A 6,000-nucleotide genomic window follows, 5' to 3' on the forward strand; every position below is an offset into this window, starting at 1 on the left:
TTTTATTTTTATTTTGAAATTTTTGCATTATTTTAGGTTTTTCATATTGAGATTGATGATAAGTTTACTGGTAATTTCAATAATAGATTAACCATTTCACTTAGATTTCTTATTAAATTCATTCGATTGCTGCCAATACTGCTAAACTGTTTAGCCTGTGAAGTTAGTATTTGTCTTTGCTTTGTCTTTTGGTTGAAGTAATGCAAAAGAAGAATAGTTTCGAGAATGAAAATCGCAACGCGGAAATAACTATCGCAACGCGAAATAAAAATTCGCAACGCGAAACCAAAATCGCATTGCGATTTTCATTTCGCGTTGCGATTTTTATTTCGCGGTTGCGATTTTCATTTCGCGTTGCGATTGTCTGGTCGCGATAGTCATTTCGTGTTGCGATTCTCTCGTTGCGATAGTCATTTCCGCGTTGCGATTCTCATTATCTCGTTGCGATTTTCATTTCAACCAAAAGATAAAAACAGTGTTGCAAATTTTAGTTTCAAGAATAAACTACTATTTATGTTTATTGTTTTGTTTTTGGTATATCTTGACAGTGTAATTTTTGGTATATCTAACTTGGTATGTTTATTGTTTTTTTGTAGAAATTTTTTTCGGCTTCATTGACATTAAGGAATAAAGTTAGCCTAGCCACTACAATTGCTTCGAAGCTTTCACCTGCACAAAGAAAATTGTTTGAAGAAACCTGCTTCGGGCCATGGCTGAGAGTACAGCATCCGGGTGGAGATGCTAGTTTGACCCATTTGTGGCTTCAGACCATGACTAGCGATCTACCCAACAATATACAACGTGGTGAGGAAGAGATATGGTTTCATTTTCCACCGGCGTATACTTGTTTTGGGCGGAAGGAGTTCTGCTTAATCACTGGTCTACGATTCGGACACGATGATGTAGGCCGGTACACTCGTCATATCACCCGCCCATCATGGTTATCCAGGGTTTTTCCTGATGAGTCAATAGAGAAGCCGAACTTACACGTCGACGACATGAAGAAATTGTTTAATAAGAAAGATGGTTTTACTCGGATGAATGACGTCGATGTTGTCCGAGTATGCCTTCTACTACTTTTGTATGCCGGCTTTCTAGGCAGAGAGGCCAGACAACCTATTCCTCAGGAGATAATATTATTGGTAGAGGACCTAAATGCATGGAATCTGTTTCCGTGGGGTTCGTATATATGGAAAGCTACCTGGACTAAGTTGTCGTCTGCCTTTGATGACCGCAAAAGTTTGCGGGGCGATGGGTCGAAATACACTTTGTCAAGCTTTGTTTGGGCCTTTAAGGTAAGAATTTCTATATAATGTTTTCAAAATTATAATTAATTATTTAACAATTACTAATGTTTGTTATTATATTGTTTGTAGATTTGGATATTCGAGGCTTTCCCCAGCATGCAGACATATGCATTAAAATCCTCAGATGATATTCCTAGGGCTATTTCCTGGAAGAGGAAACGTATGTTGGATTGGGAAGACTTAATACCATATGCGACAATAAATAATGTAAGTTAACACAAAAACTATCATATATAAACAAGTTATTAATAGTAGACGTTTAACTTTGTTTAGTTTTTATATTTTTAGGAGGCCAACACTCCATTAATGAGACTGACACCCACGGAGGCTGAGCTTGCCACTGATTGGTGGCAAGCTAGTCAGCGTTTTTTTGATGGCACGAATGATGAGCAGCCTCCACTTCCTCCACTTCGAGAGCCATCACCTCACCCAGAGCCATCACCTGATCGACCCGACTATACACCTCTACAACGAGAGCCATCATCTATCCCGTCACATCATCGAGTCTCTTCTCCACCATCACCTCATGATAGGCGACCGACAAAGATGCCACGACTTCTATCTCCCTGTTCTCCACCTCCACGGGATGAGTCAAGGGAGTTACGTGATGAGGTCAATGCCTTGCGTGAGGAGATCGGTACTCTACGCGATAACGATGGTGCATGGCGTGTGGAGGTGTCTACTTTACGTGGTGAGGTTGCCGCTCTACGTGAGATGGTAGTATCGTTGCAGAATGAGGTTCATACTCTACGCAACGAGGTAAGTTTAAGATTTTCCATATTTAACTTGATGTTAAATTTACTCGTAATTTCACTTAAATTAACCATTTCACTTAGATTGCTTAGTAAATTTATTTGGTTGCTGCCAAAACTGCTAAACTTTTTACTTTAACACTGTGAAGTTAGTATTTGTCTTTGTTTTGTCTTTTGGTTGAAAGTTTGAAATATATTTATCTTTGTTTTCACTGTTTAAATATCATGTCTGTTTATTTACTGATATTTGTATTTTATTTAGCGGACCGATAAGGTGGATGCTTTACGTCGGGTTTTTCTTGCACGACAGAGTTCACGCATCAGACGGCGTGCACGTGCTATTAAGTCTCCGTATACCCCAATAGTGCGAAGACACCGTAAGAAGAAGCCCGACTCGCCTATCATCCCTCAAGAGTCCACTCCTATCGTTGAAGAGGCCCCTATCATTCCTCGAGAGTCCCCTCCCACCGTTCAAGAGGCCATTGTCATCGTTGAAGAGGTCCCTCCCACCATTCAAGAGCCTGATTCACATGGCGTCATATATAGGATTCTTGAGAAACCCTCTGGCGTGCCGGACATGATGGATTCAAGTTGGCTCTCGTATGAGTTACCGGCCAGTACCATACCGGTATCTGAAGAGGAGAGGAAACAACTACCGGACACAATTCTGGATAACACCCTTTGGGCTAAGACCGCAGTTGATTTTTATCTACATGAGCGAAGCCAGGGGTGTTTCACTGACATATGCAAGCTCAATGATGATATCTATTTGTTGCTTGATCGGTCTTGGTGGGGCGTATTATTAGGGGTCGAAGACAATGGCTATTTCGATGGAGGGGTAAGTCTTATATTTTTCTTATATTTTCATTTGATTAATTTGTTTAAAAATTAATGTAATTCACTAATATATGTATTTTTTTGTAAAACAGCATATCGATGCGTGGGTGTCACGTCTACTAATAATTAGGAAACTTAAGGAAAATAAAAGAAATACACGGTATACAATAATGCCGACGGCTTTTAACGCAGTTCACTTGAAGAATCAACGAGATGAATCATTTGCGTTGGGCAATGGACAAGCTAAACTTTATCCTGCATGGTGGGAGGTCGATAAGGTTAGTGTTTATTTTAGATTGAGTTTAAAGGTATTCATAAATAAGTGCGCAAATGAATGAATTATTACTTATGATTGCAGGTGTTTATCCCTGTTTTGGAACGTAACCATTGGCTTCTCGTCGAGCTTCAGATCCCATCCCTTAAGGCCATAGTATATGACAGCATGATAAATTACATATCATTGGCTGATTTAAGAGATATTATTAAGGGATGGAGCTCTTATTTGGCTAAATACTTGGATGCGATAAATTATTGGACTCGTTCTGGAAACAAGAAGCCAAAGAAGCTCAATATTACAGTTAGCAGAGACGAGACCGCACCACAACAAACGAAAGGACCCAGAGGGGATTGTGGTCCTCTCGTATGCTTGGCGTTGGACCGTTTGATCACAGGAAGTATAAAGTATCTACCTCCCACCGATATAGATAGAGCTGCAGTAGGCTTGTGGTTTCGACATTATATGGCTAGATCGATATATACGAGACGCTGCCTACCTGCATCCGCGTTATAAAAATGTCCATAAACAATTGGTATGTTTATAGGCTTGTGGTTTGAAAATGTTTGGTTAAGTACCTAGAATTCAATAATTTGCTGTTTGTAGGTTTTAGATGTGTAGAAAGTGTTGTTTGAGCAAATGTTTGGTTTATGCAGGTTAATCTCAGAAGTGAGCTGCGTGAAAATGATGTATGGCTGCAAAAGTTGATTCAATAGTATAAGTGTTATTTTCTCTAATAATTATTGCTTATTTTTTTATTGTTTAATTGATTTGTAAAAGGTGATTTGTAAAAGTTGATTTGTTTAATTGATGTTAACATAATTCTTATTTGTGCTTGTTTAATTGATTGAAATGTAATGGTTGATTTTGTTGATTTCAATCTGCATTATGTTTGAAGGCAAAAAGTACTATCGCAATGCGAAATGAAAATCGCAACGAGAGAATCGCAACGCGAAAATGAAAATCGCAACGCGAAATTAAATTCGCGTTGCGATTTTCATTTCGCATTGCGATTCCCTCGTTGCGATTTTCACTTCGCATTGCGAAATTAGCGTTGCGATTTTCATTTCGCATTGCGATTCTCTCGTTGCGATTTTCATTTCGCATTGCGATAGTAATTTCCGCGTTGCGATGGACATTAAGATGATTGCCTATTAAGTGATAACAAGGAACAGATCATAGCAATTTTCAAACTCAAGTTACTAATACATGCCTAACTGAAAATGTTAAAAGTTCACACATAAAATCTACATAATACAACGTTTGCATTTAAAAATCACCTAAGTTAACAGTCCCAAAAGGTGAAGCTAGTTGTGATTGGGATTTTAAAGATGATTGTGATTTTGATTGCCTTTTTCTTGACACCATATGAGCTTTGGATTTTGATGATGATCCATATTTTGGTAGAGGAAAAGATGATTGTGATGGCACTGGTGATCTACATGTCAACCTTGTATGACCACTTTCCTTGCACCGACTACATGTCGATCTCTTCTTCTCTTCACCCTTAGATGGTATACGATCGTGACTTTTTGGTCGGCCAGGTAGCCTTCTGTCCATGGCTGGTGGCAAAACTGTTTGTAAGTCATCTGGTATGTCCCACTCAGAAGGATGTGAAATAGGGTAGACAATCTCGGTATAAGTCTGTCGATATACTTCTGTAGTGTAGCAATCCATAGCGTATGTGCTTGAATCATCTTGGTTTAGATGAAGAGCAACTTTTATAACATGGCCACATGGATAACCAGATGTTTGCCATTTCATACAACTACACGTCCTTGCATTTAGATCGACAAGCCCATTTAAGTTATTATCCAGTACTTCAAACAAAGTGTTTGAACATGGTTCAACTCTCCATGACGTTGACTTCACAACACGTTTCGTTATCTTTTTTTCAGTCCATGGTGTAACACGATGTTCCAATGTTCCTGTAAATTTAAATAAATAATACTTAATAAAATATATGATAAGTTATGAATTCAAAGAAATAATACCTGCATAGTTTCTTTTCTTGTAGTACCACTGTTGAATAGAGGCTCGAAAAAACTCCATTAACATAGTAATGGGTAATTTCCGGGAATGACGACTTAGAGCGTTAATTGATTCTGCACTATTAGACGTCATGAAACCATATCTTGCTCCAAGTTGATGTACTCTTGACCATCTTTCAAACCCGACATCTTCTAGTGTTTGAGCACACTGAGGCAAAACACATCTTAAACAGTTTATATGCTTATTGAAATCCACTTCCCGATAAGCCTTTACAGCCTTCCAGTATGTCCATTTGTGCTTTTAGTCAATCGTACACCTTGTTTCGAAACGATCTTTGCTTGATTTGTTAACTTTTAGTTGATAGCCATCTTCCACACATTTCGTATACAAAGCTATCTTCAAGTCTTCCTTTGTATCAAAACAATCATCTTTCTTGATACGAATAACTTTTGTGTAACAATCAACTGCTTTCTTTGCCAACTCTTCTTCCGGTAACTGAAGTAATTCTGGCATATTCCAGTTATACTCCCATGGCATTTTCTTTTCTTCGGGGACTTTTTCTTCTTCAGGATTATATGAATTACAGAATGGATGTTCAATATGTTCATTCACAGTCGTAACTTCCTCCTCATTATCATCAACAACATCTTCCTCGGCAACGGGTGTTTCATCATCAAAATTCGGGTATTGACCAATATCAAAATCATTACACGCAGGGTCTGTTTCTTCTTCTGAAACATCATCAAAATCCGTGTATTGACCAATATCAAAGTCCGGGTATTGACCAAGATCAAATTTCGAATACTGACTAGTACTCACAATTTTTTCTCTTGGCTCA

Source organism: Hibiscus syriacus, unplaced genomic scaffold (assembly GCF_006381635.1).
Source record: "Hibiscus syriacus cultivar Baekdansim isolate YM2019G1 unplaced genomic scaffold, ASM638163v2 tig00005154_pilon, whole genome shotgun sequence".
Classification (NCBI taxonomy): Eukaryota; Viridiplantae; Streptophyta; class Magnoliopsida; order Malvales; family Malvaceae; genus Hibiscus; species Hibiscus syriacus.